This window comes from Mesoplodon mirus (genome assembly GCF_964341445.2).
Source record: "Mesoplodon mirus genome assembly, chromosome: 15".
NCBI lineage: Eukaryota > Metazoa > Chordata > Mammalia > Artiodactyla > Ziphiidae > Mesoplodon > Mesoplodon mirus.
The window spans coordinates 31,928,685-31,954,369 of NC_138991.1; the positions used below are offsets into that span (position 1 = coordinate 31,928,685).

Below are 25,685 nucleotides of genomic sequence, written 5' to 3' on the forward strand. Positions count from 1 at the left end.
TCATTTAACTGATTTCTTTGATATAATCTTTAACAAGAACTTGTAAGTCACATTAATTATGCCCCAAGAGATGAGGGACCAGTGGTAATTCAGGTGGGCACTTCTGAAAAGACTTGTCAGTTTTCTGTCCTGTTATAGCCAGACTTTTTGGAAAACCTTGGGGAAAGATTGAAGTTTCCCACCAATCTGAGACTACATGGGAGTTTTTACAACATTAACTGGGATAACAAGATTCCCAACATGGCACCCAATAGACCTCCACAGACAAAGTCATGACCAAATGAGCCCTGTGAGTCATAGTAGTAAGCAGATACTCCTTTTTTTTTTTTTAAGAACCAATAACAAAGACCATTTATTATGGTATGTTTATAGTAATTGCATGGAGGTATTAATTTCAAGAAGTTTCCAGTTCAAAGAACTCAGACCCTCACCCAATATAACAAATTCATACAATATTTAGTGTACAAAAGCTCCTTTTGGTTAAGAGACAATACTAGGAAACTCATTAATGACACCAAAAGTGCCTGTCTCAGAAGAAGCTTGCCAAATCAATTTCTTCACTCTCTCATTGGTAAGAATGTCCTCTCTGATACTCAGCACAAGATGAGAGTGTTTCTACATCAGATGTTGAAGCCTAGATTCAGAGTCCAAGCTGACGGCGGCCACTGGTCCTCAGGGCTTCAAATTCTGCTCCTGCTTCAGCATAACCTCTTCTTGGGCTGGCTGGGTTACTGCTGCTGCCGCTAGCTTTAAAACTCTGCACTGCTGATCGCCATTCTTCAGCATTCAAAACCTCCTAACAGGACAGCTGCCGGGGAGCACAATGCATCACTCTGTGTCCTGCCGCATCTGTCCCCTCGGGTTGCCGCCCACCATTGCCATGCCATGACCACCCTGCAAATAGTCCTCCAGGGCCAGGGACCCTGGAGCTTCCACCTTGTGGGGGGCAAGGATTTCAAGCAGCCTCTCGCTAGTTCCTGGGTCACTCCCAGAAGCAAGGCTGCTATAACTAATTCTGTGTGTAATCACAGCCATTGATAGGGAAAATACCAGCAATATGATGCACTTGGAAGCTCAGAACAAAATCAAGGGCTGCACAGACAAGATGACTCTCATAGTAGCCAGATCTGAAAGAAAATCTGTCTGCTCTGGTGACAGAGGAAGGAAAACATCACCCATACAAGATGAATTTGGTCTCTGAACCCCAAGAGGTCCTACACATAGGAAGCACCCACAACAAAAGTACCATGCCCTTTACCATCTCACCTGCCTCCAGCTCTGCCCCCAGGGTCATCACAAACCAGTACAACAACCCAGCTGACCTCTACTCCTCTGAAAACATCTCCAACTTCAACAACGCCTTGGAGTCAAAGAAGGCAGCCAGAGAGCAGGAGACGAATGGCAGAACCTTAGACCATTCTCAGCTTCCAAGCGGACTCGTCATTGACAAAGATTCTGAAGTCTTCTTCAGAGAAACAGGAGTTAAATGAGGCTCTGAAACAGTCCTCTTCATTCCTGGTTTTGCAGGAAATCCTGGAGTCTGAGAAGAAAGGGGATCCCAACAAGCCATCAGGATTCAGAAGTGTTAAGGCTTCAGTCACCAAAGTGGCTGCATGGGTTGGAAATGCCCAGAAGTTGCTCATGTGTGATAAATGTGGCATTGGCATTGCTGGCGTGTTTTATGAAGCTGCGGGACCGTCCCCACAACCCTGAGTGTTATGTGTGCACCGACTGTGGCACCAACCTGAAACAGAAAGTCCATTTCTTTGTGGAGGATCAGATCTACTGTGAAAAGCATACCCGGGAGTGGGTCACTCCACCCGAGGGCTCCTATGACGTGATCACTGTGTTCCCCAAGTGAGCTGGCAGCTCTGCACCCAACATTGTTCTCCAACGAGCCCCTTCTGCATCTTGTCCTCTAAAAGCTCTGGCCTCTCTTTTCTTGAAAGTTGTTAATTACTTTGGTTTTATCCCTGCTCATTAAACGTCATGTCTCCCTTTGCTAGCTGACTCACGCTGGCTGCATGATGCCTGCTTTTATAATCAGCAGAGAACGGTTGAGAATGGTTTTGTTCGGTGTCCCCTTGCCAGCGTCACTGTGTCTTCTCTTCACCTCCATTCATCTCTGCTGCAAATGAACATCAGCCAAATTTGAACCAAACTGAATTTAATGTCTGACAATGATTTCATTTTTACTCAATTAATTAATAGACTTCAAAAACAAACAAAAGGGCTTCTCTGGTGGCGCAGTGGTTGAAAGTCTGCCTGCCGATGCAGCGGACACGGGTTCGTGCCCCGGACCGGGAAGATCCCGCATGCCGTGGAGCGGCTAGGCCCGTGAGCCATGGCCACTGAGCCTGTGCGTCCAGAGCCTGTGCTCCGCAACGGGAGAGGCCACAGTAGTGAGAGGCCCGCGTATCACAAAAAAAAACAAAACAAACAAACAAAAAAACCGCCCCAACCCGCCCCCCCAAAAAAAAACCTCCGAGCAGGCCATTGTGCCTGTCCCATACTCAGCTGTTGGTGATCTCACGCTGGCAACCCTTCACTAGTCTGCAGCACCGGTGGGGGGAGTTGAGGGGATGCTGCTCCCGCCTCCAGTACCTTGCAGTGAGTCTGCCATCCAGTTCTCTGAGTTGCTCACTCCCAGCGGCGAGCCTGGACAGGGAAAGGAGTCCCGGCCTTCAAGGCCCTCAGTCTCCCGAGATGGTGGCAGCCCTGTTGGACAGACACACGTGGTCCTTCAACCTCAGCCACGCTGCCCCAAGACTCGGACACCAGGCCACGACGCCTGCCCGGAGGCCCGTGTGGATGCAGCCGTCGGCCTCCCACCCAACCCCCCACCCCAGCTTCACTTCCTGAGAACATCGTTCAGAGATTAGAAAGGACCTGTCTGGTTCCCTCTCGTCACCGGCCGAGAGGCCTAGAAGGACATACCACCCACCTTCATGATACCTACAGTGGAGACAGATGCTCCTTAATGGGAACTCGAAGGTCAAAAAAAAGAAAGAAAAGACATTGCTGAATCCATTACAGAAAAGAATGGGCACCAAACCTTGATAAATACTAATTCCATGGCATTTCAGTGCCTTGAAAGTCTTGTCGTGATGCTTGTGGTCTTGAAGCAATGTTTGAACTCTTTCCAATGGAGTGAAAATTTCTTCTGTTGACCCCGCAAGTACTGCTGCTGGGCTCAGGGTTGCAAACTCCGGGGAACTGATAGGCTTACAGGGAAGGCAAGATAAATCCTCATAGAGGCAAAACATAAGTGCCAGCGTAGCTGTCTTCTGCATTAATGGGAGAAGGATTCTGGGATACAAGTTTCGAAATCCATCCCTCCTCAAGTGAAATACTGCATCCCGGGTTTTGATTCCATACAGCTCTCACTGGAAAGAGGACTTTCCGAATGGGAAATGTGGCTGCTACATTGTTGAAAGCTCACAGCAGCTACACAGGTAATGCTTCATTTCGCCACCATTTGCAATATGAGGTGATATATCTCGTTTTGAAGACGTTAGGATTGGAGGCCTCTTTTCATAAGCTTCTGAATTGATATTGCTTAAGATCTTTCTTCTTCAAGATGGATTTTTTTAAACCTATTACCACGGCGCTGGACTCCATGCCTGATGGCCGCCCACTCACAAGTAGGGGAGCCCAGGAGCCCTCAACCCAGCACTGGTGCAGAGAATTATGTTTTTTCTGTTTGTTTTGTTTTGTTGGCTGTGCTGCCTGGCTAGTGGGGTCTTAGTTTCCCAAATGGGGATCAAACCCGGGCCCCAGCTGTGAAAGTGCAGAGTCCTAACCACTGGATCACAAGGGAATTCCCGAGAATGATGTTTTTAACAACTTGAGAATGTCACTTTGCAGTACCTGTGCCTGACACTGCCACCTGGTATACTCCATTTGAGAGACTGTCAGTGCTTGTTATTGGGTTCTAGTGGACACTGAAAAGCTAAAAAAGTAACAGCAGGTGGTACTACACCCTGACATCCTTATCCTGAGATGGGTCAGAAGTAAGAACACCAACAAAGTGGGTATTGCCAAACAAGCCTCCATTACTAACGGAAATGGTATATCCAGGAAATTAAACCAGGCATTAATGACGTCTTACAGGTACATGAAAAAGTGCCCACTCATTGGCCGAACATGCCTATCTCAGATGCAGGGTCTGTGCCAGCCACTCAGGCTTCTTCCAGGCTTTGTTACGCCCAGTTTCCTGAGGCTACCTGGGCCTGGTTCACAGACAGACTGGCTAATTAAAGGATGATGGGGTATACCCAAATAAAACTGCTTAAAACTGTGCATGGTAAAGGGAACTCTGCTCAGTGGAGGGAGCTGCGCTTGCCTGGAAACACCCCCCCACCCCCCGCCCAAGTTCACCTTATTATATTTTCACTGACTCTGAGGGAACTGAGGCAATCACCGTGGTGGGACAACTGGATGAAAAAGTTTCATTTTCTATGGGGACAAACTTTATGGCAGCTCATTGCACAAGACCCAAACCCCCTGTTTTTGACCCATGTGGATGCCAAAGAGAAAGGATCCTTCGATGATGAACATCATTGGAATACACAAGCTTGTCAAACCTGTACTGCCAGGTAGCAGGTGCCCTTAAAGGATGGAATGGGCCCCTCTGAAAGGAAAAACAGACCAAGATAACTGACAAAGTAGGCTCAGCTCCCAGTGGAGCATACTCTTCATAAAGACACTTTGGAGTCTAAATGTAGCAATTCCTAGAAATAGTACCACCTATTTAAATAGAATTTTGGTCATGCTGGGGGATGGAGGAGACCTAGACTGCTTGTAAGATTCCCATACTGCATAATTAACCCTTCTTGCTGTACCTCCCATGCTTACCCCTTGGGAAACTGGGCTACTGGAGTTTCAGAGTAGCAAAAAAGAACGGGGGGTGGGTGACTCTAATCTGGTGTTTCTTTTGCCATCTGGCTATATTTGTTGAATTGAGGGAATTATGCCTACTATAATGATCAGGAATATGAGGTTGTCATATTCCACCACAACTCCTAAGGTGGTCCTGTTGCGACCACACATCAGGGGGTGAGATAAATTTTCAAGAGTAGTACAAAGTATATATACTGCTGAGCCACATTGGAATGAGTCTGAGTTTATGGTGTGGTTAAGACACAGGAAGGATTCTTCAAACATGATGGAGTGACAGGTGCAGGAACTGGTCATTCTGATTATCTGGCTGTGGAAGGACCCTGGCTGATGGGAAAAAAAACACTTTAGAGCCTGGGATGTCAGGGGTAAAGGGAGGTACCTAATCTCACTCTGAGCTATTTGTATGCAGGGAATTTGGCCAATTTAACCCAGACTGCCACTGCCACCCTCCAATATGCTGGCCAGCATTGAATCTTCATCAGAAACCTCCCAATAGCCACTGATACCAGAAAGGAATAGCCTCCACTTGAAACAACAGAACAAAATTGACTTTGTGGACACTGATATTATTGTTAGATGTTTTTGTACATTTCTCATTGACTACTGATTCTTCTAAATTCTATAGCAGAAGTGCACTGATAGAGGCTTAGACCGAATCTGTTTCATGTCTTGGGCAACACTGGACTATGCTAGTATGGGTCTATGCTAGTATGACTCTCCATCTGGGCCAAGTCAGTTAACTATGTCATAAACCCAGGTGCAGCATGAAGTGTTGGCAACCACACACACACACCACTGTAACTGGCCAGCAGAAGGTCCAGGACAATGTGATTGTCCATTATAAGTTACTTAGATCATGTGATGTGATAGCCTTTGCTACCAAGAATTCTTGGTTGAATATGTAAAAGGCCAAAGGGTGTGGACATGTAGGGGAATGGCTCCACCTGGGCACCCTAGCAACCTTGCATATAACAACATAAGCCTCATAGGCAAAGGTATGAATCACAGGTAATCTGACTTTTGGCAGAACACCTTGTGACCCCCCCTGGAACAAGAGGATGGAAGATCTGTGAGAGCTGCTCTGGGCCATTTCCTACTCACTTCCCTATGTTCCCTGAAGGCTGCCACTGCCTCTTGGGTTCTGAGGAGGTATGAGGCTTCCTGTCCCATCCACCACCACCCCTCAGAATATAGTTGCAGAATATAAAACTGCTTAGCTGCAGTCTAGAATTGGCTCCTCAGCAGTGGGTATACCCCAGCCTGTGCCTTGCCTTTTTTGGTGTGTAAGCTTGACAAATGAAAGACCCTGCAACTTCCACTCCCTACTAAGAAGTAAAACAGAAAACCAGAAGAAAAACAGCATCACCCAGGGAACTCTATGGATTAATGTTGCAGTCCAAGACTTGAAAGAAGCAGGGATGGTGATATCTATCATATTTAAACTCACCAGTTTGGCCTGTGCAGAACTCAAATGAATTTTGGAGATTGACTGTGGGTTATTATTAACTGAGGCAGGGACTCTAATTATGATTGCAAGCTCAGATTTAAAAATTTTACTGGAGGGACTTCCCTGGTGGTCCAGTGGTTAAGACTCTGTGTTCCCAATGCAGGGGGCCCGGGTTCAATCCCTGGTCGGGGAACTAGATCCTGCATGCATGCCGCAACTAAGAGTTCACATGCCGCAACTAAAAAGACCCACATGCCACAAGGAAGATCCTGCATGCCGTAACTAAGACCCGGCACAGCCAAATAAATAAGTAAATATTTTTAAAAATAATAAAATATAAAAAAATAAAAATGTTCCTGGAGCAAATCAACATGGCCCCTGAAACTTTGTACATAGCTACTGACACAGCTAATGCCTTTTTCTTCATATCAACTTGCAAGGACCACCAGAAAGTTGCTTTTACCTATCAGTGGTCATCGCATACCTTCACAGCACCATGGGGCCAGGTCTATTCTTTTCTCTGCCATAATATAGTCTACAGAGATATTGACTTGACATTCCACAAAACATAACACTTGTTCACTATATTAAAATTATGCTGATTGGATTTGATGAGCAGTAAGAAGAACTTTAGATGCCTTTATTAAGACATATGTGGGCCTCCCTGGTGGCGCAGTGGTTGAGAGTCCGCCTGCCGATGCAGGGGATACGGGTTCGTGCCCCGGTCTGGGAGGATCCCATATGCCGCGGAGCGGCTGGGCCCGTGAGCCATGGCCGCTGGGCCTGCGCATCCGGAGCCTGTGCTCCGCAGCGGGAGAGGCCACAACAGTGAGAGGCCCGCATACCGCAAAAAGAAAAAAAAAAAAAAAAAAAAAAGACATATGTGAACCACATTATGGGAGATACAGCCAATGAAAATCCAGGGAGTTGTCACCTGAGTGTAATTTCCAAGGTTTCAGTAGTCTGTGGCAAAAGACCAGGTTCCACACCTTGTACCACCTACCATGAACAAAGATACATAACTCTTGGTAGACCTTTTTGGAATTGAGAGGCAACATATATCACAGGTGAGTAAACTGTCTTGACTCATCTACAGAGTTGCTCATGAGAAGGCCAGTTTCAAGGTAAACCAGAGAAAGATGAGGCTCTGTGATAAGTCCAGGCTGTAGTACAAGCTGCTCTACAACCTGGTGCTTATGCTCCAGCAGGTCCAATGATACTCAAAGTGTGGCAAATACAGTTGATGTATGGAGCTTCTCACAAACATGAACAGGAGAACGACAGCTTGATTTCTGGGGTTTTTTAGAAAATATCCACTTCTGGAGATAACTATTCTCTTTTTGAGAGTAGCTTCTGGTTTGCTACTGGGTCTTGGTAGATACTGAACTCCTAACTCCAGAACATGAGGTAGTCCTGTGTCCTGAGCTTCCCATCATGAACACACTTGGCCATAAGTTTGAGCATGTGCAGAAGCAATTTATCATCAAATGTAAATGGTATGTAAGAGATCAGATTTGAGTAAGTTGGGAAAACCTGAGTAGGTTGCATGAGCAGGGGGCTCAGACTCCTTTGACATGAATTCCTTTTGCATTGTCTGCTCTCTTTCGATCCATGCCTATGGCCTCATGAAATGTTCCTGATGACCAACTGACTGAGGAAAACACTTGAAACTGGTTTACATCTGGGTCTGCACAATTAGTTGGTAATACAGAAAAGTGGCCAGCTATTAGCACTGCAGGGGTGACCCTGAAGTACAAAGGATTTTCCTTCTTTGCCTGTAACGCTTCTGCCACAACAGCATCTGTGGACTCACAGGATGCCTTATGCACTTTCATGGTAATTCACCCATTGTTGTATTGAATCAAGGAGCTCATTTCACAGCAAAGAATGTTCAGCAATGGACTCATGCCCATGACATTAAGTGCTCTTACCACGCACCCCATCACCTGGAAGTGGCTGGCCTAATTGTAAAGGTGGAAGGGCTTAGATTCAGTGTGGCATCTGTTGGGAGAGGTTCGGCTGTGTTTAACAGTTTAAACAGTATATACTTTGTGTCAGAGACAATTATATGGTGTTGTCTCCCCCACGGCCGGAATACATTGCTCTGTGAGTGAGGAATAGAATTGGGTGTGGCTCCTGTGACAATTACATCTAGTAACCCGTTTGCAAAATTTTTGCATTTTGTCCCAGCAAATTAGAGTTATGATAGTTCAGAGGGTTAGTCTTCAAGGAATTAATATCAGAGGACATAGCAATTATGAGACTTCTATCTGAATATTTTACACTCTTTATTCCATTGAACCAACAAACAGAGAGTACTGTCCAGTGTGATTGATCCTGATTTCCAAGGGGTAAGGGAGGTTGCTGTTACCCAGTGGGGGCAATGAGGGCTATGTTAGGAACCCAGGGGATTCTTGGAGTGCCTCTTTGTGCTTCCGTGCTCAATTGTAAAGATTAATGGAAAACTACTACAACTAAAAGGTGGCAGGATTGAGGACTCAGACCCTTTGGGAATATAGTTTTGGATCACTCCACTTGATACAGAACTGAGACTAATTGAGGTTCTGAGTGAGGGCAGGGGAAATACAGAATAAGTAGTGAAAGAAAGAAGCTACAGATTTTAATCAGGGCCCCCTGACAAATTATAGGAACAAGTATGACAATAGCTTTGCATATTTTTTTCTTTGCTTATAATATGTATGTGTTGATAGTACATATTCACCGTTTTGATCTTTTCTCTCCTATCACTGTTTTACATATACAAATTAGTAGATTTAATTTTTTTCTTTTTTTAATTTTTAATTAAAATTTTTTTTTAATTTTATATTGGAGTATAGCTGATTAACAACGTTGTGTTAGATTCAGGTGTACAGCAGAGTGATTCAGTTATACATATACATGTATCGATTCTTTTTCAAATTCCTTTCTCATTTTGGTTATTACAGAGAATTGAGCAGAGTTCCCTGTGCTATACAGTAGGCCCTTGTTGGTTATCTTTTTTTTTTTTTTAATATAATAGTGTTTATTTTTTTTTACTTGTTGACAGTTTTGCTTTATTTATTTATTTATTTTTGGCTGTGTTGGGTCTTCGTTTCTGTGCGAGGGCTTTCTCCAGTTGTGGAGAGCGGGGGCCACTCTTCATCGCGGTGCGCGGGCCTCTCACTATCGCGGCCTCTCTTGTTGCGGAGCACAGGCTCCAGACGCGCAGGCTCAGTAATTTTGGCTCACGGGCCCAGTCGCTCCGCGGCATGTGGGATCCTCCCAGACCAGGGCACGAACCCGTGTCCCCTGCATCGGCAGGCAGACCCCCAACCACTGTGCCACCAGGGAAGCCCCTGGTTATCTATTTTAAATATAGCAGTGTGTACATGTCAATCCCAAACTCCCAATCTATCCCTCCCCCCCAACCTGGTAACCATAAGTTTGTTCTCTAAGTCTGTGAGTCTGTTTCTGTTTTATAAATAGGTTCATTTGTATCATTGTTTTTAAGATTCCGCATATAAGCAATATCATATATTTGTATTTCTCTGTCTTACTTAGTATGATAATCTCCAGGTCCATCCATGTTGCTGCAAATGGCATTATTTCATTCTTTTTCATGGGTGAGTAATATTCCATTGTATATATGTACCACATCTTCTTTATCCATTGATCTATCGACAGACATTTAGGTTGCTTCTATGTCTTGGATATTGTAAACAGCACTGTAATGAACATTGGGATGCATGTCTTTTCGAACCGTGTTTTTCTCCAGATTTACGCTCAGGAGTGGGATTACTGTATCATACAGTAGCTCTATTTTTAGTTTCTTAAGGAACCTCCATACTGTTCTCCATAGTGGTGGAACCAATGCACATTTCCACCAGAAGTGTAAAAGGGTTCCCTTTTCTCCACATCCTTTCCAGCATTTATTGTTTGTAGACTTTTTGATGATGGCCTTTCTGATTGGTGTGAGTTGATATCTCATTGTAATTTTGATTTTCATTTCTCTAATAATTAGTGATGTTGAGCATCTTTTCATGTGCTTGTTGTCCATCAGTATGTCTTCTTTGGAAAAATGTCTGTTTCAGTCTTCTGCCCATTTTTTGGTCGGGTTGTTTGGTTTATTTTTTATATTGAGCCACATGAGCTGTTTGCAAATATTGAAGACTAATCCCTTGTCGGTCACATGGTTTGCAAATATTTTCTCCCATTCTTTGGGTTGTCTTTTAGTTTTGTTTATGGTTTCCTTTGCTGTGCAAAAGCTTTTGAGTTTAATTAGGTCCCATTTGTTTTTATTTCCATTATGCTAGGAGATGGATCAAAAAATATATTGCTGCAATTTATGTTAAAGAGAGTTCTGTCTATACTTTTCTCTAAGAGTTTTATAGTATCCAGTCTTACATTTACGTCTTTAATTGATTTTGAGTTTATTTTTGTGCATGGTGTTAAAGAATGTTCTAATTTAATTTTTTTACATGTAGCTGTCCAGTTTTCCCAGCACCATTTATTGCAGAGCCTGTCTTTTCTCCATTGTGTAGTCTTACCTCCTTTGCAGTAGATTCATTGACCATAGGTAAATGAGTTCATTTCTGGGCTTTCTATCCTGTTCCATTAATCTATATTTCTGTTTTTCTGCCAGTACCATACTGTTTTGTTGACTGTACCTTTGTAGTATAGTCTGAAGTCAGGGAGTCTGACTCCTCCAGCTCTGTTTTTTCTTTCTCAAAATTGCTTTGGCTTGGAATTTAATTTTATAATGTAGTTTTCAGGTAACAGAATATTCAGTGGAACCATGATGAATTCTGAAGAATAATTAATATAGTCAGCAATGTATATAATGACTGTTGGAACTGTGCATTTCCTTATTTTGGAGAGAGGGTGAAAATGTCTTCAGATATACAGAAGAAAGCTGTATTTTTTTGGTGGAAATACACAGTTACATTGTTTTATGTAAGTTCTAACATATGTTGAAGGGTGCATAAGGACACTCAGCAGCCAAAAGAGTGGGCAGTTGTCCCTTTCCTTTCTCCTTGTAAGTGAATTTACATCCTAAGGAACAGAGTCTGCTTTAGACTTAATCTCTCGTAGCAAATTTTGATAAATATGTTCACCATGTTGACTCAGAAAATATTCAAGTCATACACAAGCAAAGGTGGGATTCAGGAGTGTAATTTTCTACCTGCTGTCTTGGGAGTGTGGAGGTTGGGTAGGTGGGAAGAGCACAAGAGACAGGAAAGAACAAAGAAGGGAGGTCGAGTCAGAAGAAGCAGAGTCACCAACCATGATGTTCTTTGAAGAAGTGGGAGTTTTGAGCACTGTGATTGGAAGAGTCACTGTGGCTGTGCTGAGCAAGGAGAGAGTTGAGAAGGGAATGGCTGCAGAGATGAAGGGGACCAAGGAAGAAGGGCATTGGCCACACAATACCTCTCCCTGGAACGCTCTTCTTCCCACACCCCTTAAAAATCTCATTCTTCCTCCAAAGCTCATGTCTCTCCCAGGAAGGCTGCACTGATTTCAGTGGTCTGTGCCAGCCCTCTTCTCTGGACTCCCTACCTGTGTGCTCACTCCTCTCCCCCACTGTGGCCACACTCTGTCTCTGATTAGAGTCAATTATTGTTTCTTCTCTGGCTCATCCAATGAACGGCGAGCCCCTAAAGGAAAGGAACAGAGTCTTACTTTTGCCTTTTATCTTCAATATCTGCCACATAGGAAGCCACACACAGAAGACAGGTCAATTTATACATGTTTTGTTTGTGAATGATTTCAGAGGTGCAGAGTGGGCATTTGATTGTACCTTTGCAGAGTGGTTCTTGGGGATTCCCCAGGTGGGCCCCAGTGATGGAAGTGAAGGTCTCCAGGTAGAAGAAGCCCATAAACCTGCCATCCTGCCAACTGAGGAGCTGTGGTGCAATCTTGGAAGCTGTTATGGGGGCCAGGAGATGTGGTCATGCTTTTGAGGCCTCTCTCCCAAACTGCGGCAAACTGTCTGCTAGAATTTGCAAGGAGTATGATCTTTGTGGGGCTCTCATAGACTGAATTTAAGGAACATGTGTACTCTGAGCCCCATCTTCAAAATGACGCTGTTATGAGACCATTCTTTTTTGCTCTGATAGGGTGCATTTCTCACCTGCACTGTGGTCCAGGACATTCAAGGAACCATCTCCACCAGGTTTCTCTCATTTTGAAGCAGGTCTGATGACCCCAGGCTGGCACGGACATGCAGGGACAGATCACCAGGAAAGTCAAAGGGGAGCCTGGAGGCAGGGGGGAGGGGTTTAAGGAAACCTAAGAGCAGGACTCAAACAAGGAGAGAAGCTGGAGGTGGGTGGGCCACAAGTGGAAACAGGAGGAGGACGTGGGATGGCTGGGGCATCCTCAATGCAGCCCCTGCATCGGGCTCCTCTCGGCAGGTCTCATTAGCATGGTACAGCCAGCCCCACCCTGCCACTGACCCGCAGTGAGAGAAGCCTGTGATCTGCTTCTGCTGGGCTCAGAAGTGTCAGCGGGCACCTGCCCTGAGCCCTACTGAGGAGAGAGAGAGGGGAGGAAGTCAGAGTTCTCATTAGAGGAGGTGTGAAGGGGTCAAAGAAGTCAGGAGTGCCATCCCTCTGAGCCCGTCTCCCTGTTGGGCTCAGGTCCTGGCAACCAACCTCTGATTTATGCCCCCCCCTTCCATTTTCTTAGCCAATCCCCACTTCACTGGGCAAGGAGTGTGTCACAATGGGACCCTCATGGCATCCCTACAGCCCAGCCCCCCATTCCTAACTGTGAAATGCTTCTAGTTGCTGCCCTGGAGGGACCCAACCAGTCATAATCCTTTCTTCTAGCTCTTGCCTTGCTCTCACCCCATTCCACCTCCATCTGTCCAGTGTCCGGATATGTCAGGTGAGCCAAAGAAAAATGATTGGGGCTCAAAAATGGTGACATTCTCACTTCACACCATCATGTTGAAGCCCACAAGCCCTTGAACCTGGAGCTTTCAGAGAGTCAGGACACCACCTGGACCAGCTGCTTCCAGGATGATGGACAGCTGAAGAACCCAGCACTAGGGCTGCCCAGAAACACTGGGGGTGGGGTGGAAAATTTACCCTGCCCTTCTCTTCTGATCCTGCCCCTTGAGTGTCTGGCTGGCAGTTTTCCTTTCTTTTCTTTTCTTTTCTTTTCTTTTTTCTTTCTTTCTTTCTTTCTTTCTTTCTTTCCTTTCTTTCTTTCTTTCCTTCTTTCTTTTTCTCTCCTTCTCTCCTTCTCTCCTCCTCTCTTTCTTTCTTATTTGTTGAAGTATAGTTATTTCAAAATGTTATAGAAGTCTCAGGTGTACAACATAGTGACTTACAATTTTTAAAGATTATACTCCATTTATAGTTATTGTAAAATATTGGTTATATTCCCTGTGTTTTACAATATATCCTTGTAGCTTATTTTATACATAATAGTTTATACCTCTTAATCCCCTACTCTTATGTTGCCCCTCCTCCCTTTCTTCTCCCCACTGGTAACCACTAGTTTGTTCTCTATATCTCTGAGTCTGTTTCTTTATTGTTATATTCACTAGTTTGTTTTATTTTTTAGATTCCACATATAAATGATATCATACAATATTTGTCTTTCTCTGTCTGACTTTGAAATAAGCATAATGCCCTCTAAGTCCATTCTTGTTGCTGCAAATGGCAAAATTTCATTCTTTTTTATGACTGAGTAGTATTCCTTTGTGTGTGTGTGTGTGTGTGTGTGTGTATACACACATATATATGTATATATGTATAGGTATATGTATATATACCTATACATATATATATACATATATATGTATATGTATATATATACACATATATATATACATATATATATCCCATCTTCTTTATCCATTCATCTATTGATGGATACTTAGGTTACTTTTATATCTTGGCAATTGTAAATACTGCTGTTATGAACATTGGGGTGCATGTATCTTTTCAAATTAGTGTTTTCAGTTTTTTAAGGATATATATACCCAGGAGTGCAATTGCCAGATCTGTGGTAGTTCTACTTTTAATTTTTTGAGAAACCTCCATACCGTTTTCCATAGTGGCTGCACCAATTTACATTCCCACCAAAAGTGTACAAGGGTTCCCTTTTCTCCACATCCTCCCCAACGTTTGTTATTTGTGTTCTTTTTGATCATAGCCCTTCTGACAGGTGTGAGGTGATATCGCACTGTAGTTTTAATTTGCATTTCTCTGATGATTAGTGATGTTGAACATCTTTTCATGTGCCTGTTGGCCATATGTATGTCTTCTTTGGAAAAATGTCTATTCACGTCTTCTGACCATTTTTAATTGGGTGTTTGGTTTTTTTTTTGATGTTGAATTGTATGAACTGTTTATATATTTTGGATATTAACCCCTTAACAGTCATATCATTTGCAAACATTTTTTCCCATTCAGTAGGTTGTCTTTTTGTTTTGTCGATGGTATCCTTTGCTGTGTAAAAGATTTTGTTTAATTATGTCCCATTTGTTTATTTTTGCTTTTGTTTCCCTTGCCTTAGGAGGCAGATCCAAGAAAATATTGCTATGATTTATTGCAAACAGTGTTCTGCCTATGTTTTCCTCTATGGGTTTTATTGTCCCATCTTACATTTAGATCTTTAATCCATTTTGAGTTTATATTTGTATATGGTGTTAGAGAATGTTCTAATTTCATTCTTTTACATTTAGCTGTCCAGTTTTTCCAGTGCCACTTGAAGAAACTATCTTTTCTCCATTATATATTCTTGCCTCCTTTGTCATAGATTAATTGACAATAAATTGGGCTTATCAGAGCTCTCTATTCTGTTCCATTGATCTATGTGTCTGTTTTTGTGCCAGTACCATACTATTTTGATTATTGTAGCTTTGTAGTAGAGTCTGAAGTCAGGGAGTGTGGTACCTCCAGCTCTGTTCTTCTTAAGATTGTTTTGGCAATTCAAGGTCTTTTGTGTTTCCATACAAATTTTAAAACTATTTGTGCTAGTTCTGTGAAAAATGCTATCAGTATTTTGATAGGAAATTTCATTGAATCTGTAGAATGCTTTTGGTAGTATTGTCCTGCCATTTTAAAACACCTTCCAAAGCTGAATGCCTGGGGTTTCCATAGTGATGGAAAACAAGCCTCCATTGCCTGGTCCACCCCTGCCAAGATGCTGGTCACCCCAAATCTTATTTTGTCATCAAGAATGATAGTCCAGACGTGTAGATGTTATGTGCAGGGAGGTAGAGAAGTTCAGCCCTAATGTGGGGGCCTGGCCTTGGGAAGGGGAGAGATGTGGCTCTGTGGTTGGTGACTCTCAACCAGGACACTGGGCAGCACTGATTGAGAGAACAGGGGGTTGGGGGGGTCTCTGTTCTCCAGCTCCTGTGAGAAGCAGATGCCAAGAACAGACTAAACTTGCAAGGATTTTGATTAGAGGACACAACTGTATGAAAAGAAAATGATATGGGAGCTGCAAAAGGCTAGGAGAGCTGTCAAACCACGATGAGGTCTTATCCCCAACAGGCACAGAAGGGAAGACAATGGGAGTGCCCCAGCCCCCGGGTCAATCAAAGGAAAGTTTGGCAGAGCTTTTGGGAGTCTTTGAAACTAAGCCAGTCAACAAAGAATTTTCCTGGCAGGGAGTTGGATTTGGGATCCCCCCACACTCTGGAAGAGAGCTGGCCAGGTGGTGTGGCTTGATGCAAATCCCCGGGTGGATTCAGAGCGCAGTCAATTCTACTCCAACAGTGGGAGGTGGGCCACAGGGTCTCAGGTATGGAAACTGGAAACTGCAGAAGAAAGTGAGGCTGAGAGAGCCCAGAGGTTCCTAGGCCTCCAGAGTCCAAAGCTAAGACCAGCCAAGAGAACACCCACTGCAGTTCTGGGAAGTTCCAGTTCTAGGAAGAACTAGAAGACCTTGCTGGTGGGATAGTCTTAAAAGGGAGCCGGCAGGTGGGGCCTGAGCTGAGTGATAGTCAAGAAAGAGGTTTTTTTTATTTAATTAAAAAAAATCAGTTATACATTCACTTGGAACCAAAGAATGATGTGTCAAATATCTAAGGGGCTTTGTTTCAGAAAATAGCAACTCTGTACCTCTTTCCTCATTTCCAGTCCCCGCGGAAGCCATTTTCTTCTCTGTGAGCTGAGCCACAGAAGTCTTCTCCTACACTGTCTACCTGGAGGGTGGGAGGAAAGCGCTGGCTACCCCTTATTCTGCGAACCCTTAGGTCCATGAATGATTGCTGCATTGGTCATTTGTTGCAACAATTTATTGACCACAGTCTTGACACTTAATCCAGTTTTCTGTGTGTATACCTTTTCATAGCGAATTAAGTGAGACTAATTTTCACTTATATTGCTAATTTTCTTTTTTTAATTTATTTATTTATTTATTTATTTATGGCTACATTGGATCTTCGTTGTTGTGAGTGGGCTTTCTCTAGTTGCAGTGAACGGGGTCTACTCTTCATTGTGGTGCACAGGCTTCTCATTGCGGTGGCTTCTCTTGTTGTGGAGCACGGGCTCTAGGCGTGGTCTTCAGTAGTTGTGGCACGCGGGCTCTAGAGCACAGGCTCAGCACTTGTGGTGCACAACTACTTAGTTGTGGGCTTAGTTGCTCCACGGCATGTGGGGCCTTCCTGGACCAGGGCTCGAACCCATGTCCCCTGCATTGGCAGGCAGATTCTTAACTACTGTGTCACCAGAAAATCCTGCTGATTTTCTTAGGAATTGATATTTCTTATGGTAAAACACTGATAAGATACATCTCAACCTTGGAAAGTTGGAATGGTTGACTTGCTTTATTTTATTGAAAAGTATGAAATTCTTCTTCCTTTAGAATAAGGAGAAAAAAAGAAGGGGAGGTCAGATTGTAGTTCTCATTTTTCCACTCTCTGCACGGTCTGACTGTAATTTACATTCTTTCACTTTCTTTGAGTTTTGCCCTGTAGCCATATCACTGTTCTAAGCCGCTGTCTGTTTAGGCTGATACTAGAAGACTTAGAACAGTGTTTGTTTGTCACTCTCCAGTATGGGAAAGACCCATATTATTTCTGAATAAGTTTTATTTCATGGTACCTCATTTGTTTCAAATTGAGAAAATAGACTTCTGATACCCAAAAAATCCAATTTAGTAGAAGCACACATAAGTGGGGTTTGCTCTAACTATACTTTTTAACACTATGAAATTTAATAAAAGGGATGGTTTTATACTGAAGCCACTATATTTCAGCTCAAGACATGAAAGAAGCTTGTTATAATGTCCTATCACTTGTGAATAATTCGGGAACTTTAATTTTAAGGACAAGAGGTAAAGAAGTGCTAAGAGGCATGGTGAGAGTCTTTCTCTCTGGTTTCCCTCTCTACAGTGCCTGGCTCAGATTGGTTTCTCCTCTCTCCTCAGTACGGTGTAGAGAACATCCCAGACACCCAGCGTGTAATTGTGGAATTATTTCAGATGTAAATTAAGGTTGTAGTCATGTTTTGGAAAAACTTATATTTCATTCTTTTGTGACCTCATCTTTTCTAGTCTCAGATTTTAAAAATTATATGTGACTACTGAGGATATTTCCTTTTTTCTGCCTATGCATTATGTCTCTCTTCTTACCTTCTCAAGATGGTTGTGAATCCTTAAGGACAAGAACAAAACATTATCTCTATGTCTCTTCCAGCAGCACGGAGTGTTACACACTGAGTATTTGCTGATGGGTCAATGATGATTTATTCTTTATATGTGCATGTATTAAGGTGAAAGAAGCCAATTCTTTTTAAGAAGGGAAAATCTCTGTTGCTTACCGGGCAAGTCTGTTGTCTATCTTAATTTATTGTTATACCCATAGCTCCAGGGATGGTATCTTATGGGTGGGAGGTAATAAAATATTTTCTAAATAAATCATAAATGAATAAAAGTTGATATTTCAAATAAACACCAGTAAAAAAAATTGATAATTGCATAATTAAGTCCTAAATGGACTGTCATCAGAGCTAATAAAATATTTTGAATGTCATTTGCTCTACAAAATAATAAGGATGCTCTGGGCCAGGTCAAAGGCTTGTCCATCCACCTAAGGCCCCATAAGAGTAAGAGTATGAGGTGACTTGTCGACCACAACTGGAACATTCTGGAAGCTCTGGTGTTGTGGACCCCTTCTTGTCTCGCGACCTTAAAGTTTCATGTCTTTGCCTACTCAGTTGTGTCTGAGGGGGTTTCTAACTCTCACTTTGCATTGTTGCCATCAGCTGTGATGGATTTGAGCTCTATCCTCATTGATGCGCAACTGGCAGACTCTTAAGAACCTGGAAGCTTTGAGCCAGTACTCAGTTGTGGGCCAGGAGTGGCAATATGAAGGCAGCTATCATTCGTTGGCAGAGATACAGAATAAGATATTGTCCTTCCCCTTAAAATTAATATCCCACATCAGAAAGTGAATATTTATTGAGCCTTTTGCCAGTTATCAATATATTGCCTCTCAGTTCCCAATTCACACTTCCATACCTGCTGTGTGATAGTGGTTGGGATTCATTTCAGCAATTCTCATATAGGAAGCACAATGTTAGGTTTATTAATAGAGGGTGCTGGATGAGCGTTGCAGGAAGAAGGGACTTCTCATGCTGGTTCTGGCAGTAACTGGTCACTGGTGTGGGTGTGTCCTTCCTTGGGTACAGTCCCTCAGCTCTACCCTATAGAGTTTTCTTTCATCTTATCATTTATCATAGCTTAATTATTCTCTCTTCCCTTATTAAATAAAGGAAGTTCCTATATTAAACTTCCCTTATTTAAATCATTCTGTGGTTTCTGTCTGATTGGACCCAGACTGCCATAAACATTTATTATGTGCTTAGCCCCTTTGTAAGTATGTTACAGGCATTTCCTTATTTGTCCCTCTAACCCTATGATGTAGGTGGTTCTGTGGGTCTCATTTTTGAATGAGAAAACTGATGTCCATTGACATCTAGTAACTTGATGAAGGATAAACTGAAAAATGTGAGATACATATTTGACAACCAAGTGGAGCTCTCAAGTAGACAGTTGGCTCAAGTAGGATTAAGAGAGAAGTCAGGGCTGGAAGTAGAAATCTGGGAGCCATTAGTGTGTAGGTAAGGATCCTCATCTATGATTCTAAATCTATACATTAATCCAAAGTCTCTTTTATGCCACCATTGAGCAGCCAAGATGGAGGAAGACCCCACTTTATATTTTTAATACTTTTTAAAATATATATCTTCTTAATATTTCATTGAACTTGATATTATTATGCCAACTTGAACACCATACCAACTGTAAGAGGAATGGTACCTGGATGTTTGCTGGGTGATCAAAATCCAAGCTGGAATGTCCTACATTTTCAACCAGGAAAAGGATGAGAACTACTAAAGAATCCTCCTTCCTACTATCACATCTCTAGTTCCATTTTCTGCACATATTCTTGGATACAAGTTGGCACAATGTTCAGTGCTCAGAGAGCCAGTACGGCCATATAGGTGGAAGGGGACTAAGGGCAGAAGGATTAATGACCAGATGGAGAGTAGGAATCATGATCTTATTGATCAAACTTCTGGCTTCAAGCATCCTTTGCCAACAGCAAGAATTTTAGGGCTGGTTTATACTCTGACTAAAGGCAAAGGAGCCATGGATGGTGTTTGAGGTGGTGAGGGTCCAGTGGAGCTGAGCCTGAGGGAAGGCTGGATATGGGTTGGGTTGGAGGCATGGAGCAGGAATGGGAGGCCACATCACCTCCAGGGAGTGGGAGGTTGCTGAGGGCAGGACTCAGAGCTCACTCACAACTGGAGTTTGGTTAATGCCCTCTAAATATTTGCTGATGTGTCTTGGATAGAATAGAATGGGAAAAGAACAGGATAAGACAAGATGGAATAGAAGTGAACTAAAAATCTAAGGAAGAGGACAACACAGGGCAGGTCTTGGGGCACGGGAGTGGAGAGGAATGCAGCAGCCTGTGGCAAGTGGACTGGGGAATGTCAAAGGCAGAAAGCACACAAGTGAATCAGAAACCTCTTCCATTCACCCCACCCCACCCCAAACAACAGCCAGCCCACAGGTGTGACTCTGTGCCTTGTCACTGAAGATACCAGCCAAGGGCTCTGATCCACCTACTCTTCCATTTTCAAATGGAAATGCTGAACCATAGAATAAGTGGAAGAGGAGCCAAAACTGTAGAACTGAGCACTGAAGATGCTCAAGGATGCAGGAGCTTGCAAGGTGTATCCCTCCAAGACGAGGGAGGCATCCTGAGCTGTAAAACCAAACCGCTTCCTTGTAAGATGGGGCATGGGGTACACAGGTCCTGTAGGTACTTCCCTCCACTTGGCACCCAGCAGCAGAGGAGAGAGCCCCATGAGGCTCCAGAGACAGTGATATTTGTGGGAAGTAGTTTGCTTGATGGAGAAAAGGGAGTCAGCTTATTCTTGTGAACAGGCCTACAGCTAGCTGCCTGTCACTATTAGCAAGGTCTGTTACTCTGGGGTTGGGGGTGTAAAATTAAATGTGGATCTTTCCTGTGAACCAGCAATTCTGTCCCTAGATATATAAAGGGTCATTCTCAAATTGCTAAAAACAATTCTCATATAAATAAATGGTAAGTATATGTCATAATGTTATTTAACCCATTAATGAAGGAAGCAGCATAATGCAAAATTAATTCAACAAGGACATGAGAACTAGTATTTATATAATCTATTGAAAAAGAACTGCTGAAATAAAATTGCTAAATTCTATACCAAATTGATTACTGGCCTACAAGGCAATAATATTTTAACGCTTTGTGTTATTATCTCCTTTGTTAAATATTTTAAAAATCAATACACCTAACCAGTTTTCTACAAAGTTCACCTTTAACATTAGAGCCCTAACCAACTGCAAAAGTAAGTCAACAAAGTTTCATTCCATGAGAGTCAGATGACCTACGAAGAGACTTAATTAAATGTCACACAATCATCTTCTTATTTTACTTCAAATTTTTGGATAGTTATGCTAAATAGTCACATAATCCATAGCAATTCTTGCACACCTGCCTTATTTGGACACATTTGGATACATTTGCAAGATTGTTCAAAACAGCATTATCTTCATTAGCAAAATCTAGAAACTACTGAAATGTTAAGAGAGCAATACATCAATGAAAAGGAATAAATACATCTACATATTCCAATATGGCATAATTCCTCAATGTAATTTTGACATTATTTGACTTTTTATTATGCAATATGTCTTGCTTTGTCCAATGTAATTAGTGGATATGACACAAACATAAGCTAAAATGACCTTGCATGTTTGGTCTTGTTCTCTTGTGCCACCCAAAGAGCTTGCCTTGAGGAGCCATAGATTCAAATAGATCAGAGACATGTGGACCAACTCTGGACACAACCTGGATCCTGAACCCCAGCCCAGATGAGCCCCCTGACCTCTCAGTTACACAGCCATTGAATAAATTTACTTTGTTCATTGTGGCATCCCACTGGGATTTGGGATGGTTTGTTATGCAGCATTATTGAACTAACTACCTAAGACAGACATACAGACTAAAATCATTGATATGTAATGTTCTAGGACATGCAAACACAGTTAACGAATTCTGTGAATATACCAAAAAATGTAGCAAAACTACAAAGCAAAGCAAATGATTAATAAACATAAAGTTCTAGATAGTGGTTACCCTACATGTGAGGGAGCTATGATGTGTGGGGGCACAGAGGATCTCAAGGATAATGGTGGCTTCTTTCTTAATCTGAGAGGTGGGCACACAGTTTGACTTATTAGTCACTGTAGCTTACTATATATATTATAAGACCTCTCATATATACTATATATTTCATTTTCCTTCGCATGGAAACCACACACAAAACCTTGAATTACAGTGAAGTATATTAGAACCTGAGACAGCCCACATGAAATTTTTAAAAAATTTAGCACAGGTAAACTCAATTCATTCAAATATGAGATATCACAAAAGGTTGAGCCCAAAATTTAATAAGACCTGAAAAAGGAGGACAGGAAAATCATTTTTTTAAAAAAATGTTGCCACAAGGCAAGAAAATATGACCAAATACTTTCAAATTACAGAGTTTATGAAGCAATTAATACTAAAAGAGGCAAATGTAGAGATATTTGAGACTAGGGAAGAAATATTAGGGGTAAAGGATGAGATGAAAAGAGAGCTGAAGGAGTTTTTTTTTTTAATAGGAAAAGATCAAATTACTAACAATACTTTAGTCTAAAAGCAGACAGTTGGGGGAAAAGAGGAAGTTCTTTGTGTGCCATGTAGAGCTATTTGCATCTTAAAAGCATGGGAATTTGTCACTTGGGTTTTGGAAAATGATAAAATGCACCTTTCCTACCCCCACCCCATGTTTGAGTCCCCTTGGCACTATCCCTGCAACAGTGTTTGGGCCCCCATGCCTGGGAAGACCCCACACTGATCCAGGTGTCTGCCTTGTTCTCAGACAACCTTCTAGCTCCCTGTCTTTCCTCCAGCCAGTCCTAGCTCTGCATGCCCAGGCCACAGGAACATCAGGGTTCTCCAAACCATGCCTGTATTCTTCTTTCCCAGTATAAACTTGGTTCCCCTGGGCACTGCTGTTCTGCTCCCAAGGTTTGAAGCCCCAGAACTCAGAGGCCCCAGCTCCTGTTCTGACTCCAGTGCCACCACCCCGGGTCTGCCCTGTAACCTCAAGGCTCCATTCTCCCTTGGTTCTGTTGCTCATATCTGGACATTCAACATGGACCAGGATGAGAGGGGACATGGCAGTAATGGAAGAGGCAGTAGGTGACGTTTGTTTACCATCACCATGGAAGCTTCAGGCCATGGGCACTGGGTGTGGCTTAGGTGGCAGCGTTAGACAGCCCTCCTCAAGCCCCGTGCTCATCCCAGCTCACTGGGAGTACTCTTGGACATTAGGAATCCCTGGGAGAAAGCCCCCTGTGTTATTGAGCCCTGGTTTCAAGGGCTTACCGCACTAACTCCATGTGATCTTGAGAAGGCCATCCTCTCTGAGTCCAATTGTTTTTTACCTCTAAAGCATGGGACATTTCCTGACTCCATAGGAAACAGTGGGCAGGTGGGATGGAGTGAGAGACAGGCCCAGGTGGAAGAAACAAGGAACATTGTCGGGATGTTTCATTCGGCAGCACGGACTTAGAGAGCAAGCAGATCCAGGGAGATGTCTGTGGATGAGTCACAGAGGGAGGAATGGGTGCAAAGGTCTCAGTGAGACCCAATCAGAGCAGGAGCTGCCTGTGGCCAGGCAGTCATTAAGAGGAGATAAAAGGCTCATGCCAGACCCTGGGACAAGGCAGAGAGAAGTCTGGGCACAGAGATTCTCTCCAGCCTTTACACTCCTTCTAACACATTTCTTCCCAACACCCTACAAATGTGACTCTGCTGTTGAGTCCACCTGGGGTGACCAGGGTGCTGGGAGGCCTGGGTAGCCAGGGTGAGAACGGCTGCTTCAAGAAGATGAGAAGCCATGGGGATGAGTAGGGCAGCAGGAGGCGCCTCAGTGTGAAGCTCAATACAGCAGGTCCATGCCCTCTTCAGGGTGTCTTGTTCCCCTGGCCACGCCTTGGACCTTGGATGACAACTACTTAGTGACACTCCCTAATCACCAAGACATGGAGAAGAAAGGATGGAAACATCAGTAAGTGAACTAAATGAGGTCTCTCACTCATGGAGAAATATGAGAGGACACGAGAACATGAGTCTTCAGGGGGAAGTGCCTAGAGCTCAGACGTATTTGATCACATTAGAGCCCAAAACACCAAAGCTTCACCTTAAACCTGGAAGGCCTCTCATTGGAAAGCTGCAGATGGAGACGGTAAGATTGGGTGGCTGTTGGCTCACAGACCTGGGCCAACTTTGTTTGAAGTCTCAGGAGAGCCTACAGTGACCATTTTTTTCTTTTGGTAAATTCCATAAATGGACAATAATAGCAGGGAATCAACAATGGATTTAGTAGAAGCTCAAAAATGTCACCACAAAATACAAAAAGGGATTAAGATCTTATCAGATTATGAAAAAAAGACAAACCAGTAAGGAACTTTTTGAAAAGATCACCATGGCTCATGCGAAAAAGCAGATTCCAGAAAAGAATGGTAGGAGGTGAGCATAAGCTCTCCAGGGAGGTGAGCCACTGGAAAATAATTATTCTGTAAGACCCTGTGGACAACCAGCAAATGAGCTCCGAAGACAATGGGAATGGAAGAGGGCAGAGAATGAAAGTCGTGGTCCAGCAAGAGAAATATTTCAAAGACCAAAACCTGTGATAACATCTCCAGGACGATCTGGTCATGAAACCCTTCCAGAGAGGTCCTCAAACCCAAAGTCACCGTTTGGGCCAAAGACAGACACTGGCAAGGTCCCCTGCTCCATCCTGTGCCACCTGCAATGACCTTCTCCCCTTTTAATGAGAGAGATGGGCTTAGAAGGTAACTTCGGTTTGAAGGTGGGCGTCACTTCATGTCCAGGTGATTATAACTCGATTACAACGTAATTGTACGTCAAATACATTCACATATTTTGTTTCGTGTAATTAAAACAAACCTGAACAAGCACACCAATAACTTTGCCTGGTGATTCTCACTTGGGAAATGGACCCACTGGTTACATCAAAAGTACTCTGACTTGGAGAGTCTGGAGGAATAACACTTGCCCGGCTGGGTGGCTGTTGAAGAAGGTACTTGACCTTTACCTCATTTGACCTCACAAGCTGTACAACTGTGGCCAAGCTCTGAAAAGTCATCCTGCCCCAAGTCCCTACTGGCAGCAAGGTGCAATGAGGAGTAAAGCTCACCCAGAGCCCCCGGTGTTGCTCAGGGTCTTTGCATGGAGATCAGTAGAGACCCCCCAGCACATCAGTGGAGTCAGTTCTCTTATTATCACCCTTCTGGGGAGGAGAATAAAGGTACAATGAGGTTAGTTAAACTTGCCCAAGGGCACACAGCCAGCGGGTGGCCCAGCCAGCCTTTGAAGTCAGCATCTGATGAGCAGCATCTGGAAAATGCTGGTTCTTCAGACTCCTTGCCCTGCCAGCTCTCTGTCCCACTCTCAGACTGTCCCTGGGCTCATGACTCAGAGAAGGAGGAGGAGGAGAAGGCTGAGGTCTGAGAGCTCAGAAATGGACCCAGCAGGCCCAGCAGGGGCTGCATCCAAAATCCAGATTTCTCTCTGAGTCCAGGTCCTTTCCTTATGGACATGAGGGCTAAGGCCAGGGTGGCAGCAGAGGGGAGTCCTGCTGGGCAGAAATTTCCAGGGGAAGCCAGAAGGTGCAGAATCTCCCCGGGGTCAGCCAAACCCAGGTGGGAGGCAGCATCTGGGGACCCACGGCCTCCCTCAGCGTGGGAGCCTGAACCTGAG

General features: G+C 43.6%; 2 pseudogenes across 2 annotated transcripts; one reads left to right on the plus strand and one right to left on the minus strand.

The window, feature by feature from the left end:
* On the minus strand, positions 1 to 25,071 carry LOC309816724 (mitochondrial nicotinamide adenine dinucleotide transporter SLC25A51-like; annotated as a pseudogene). Its single transcript has 4 exons — positions 24,930 to 25,071; positions 12,008 to 12,251; positions 2,960 to 3,573; positions 1 to 299 (listed from the first exon to the last, which is right to left on the minus strand). The product of its transcript is annotated as a mitochondrial nicotinamide adenine dinucleotide transporter SLC25A51-like (transcript).
* Positions 886 to 1,861, plus strand: LOC309816672 (PDZ and LIM domain protein 1-like; annotated as a pseudogene). Its single transcript has one exon. The product of its transcript is annotated as a PDZ and LIM domain protein 1-like (transcript).
* Positions 25,072 to 25,685: the final 614 nt, after the last annotated feature.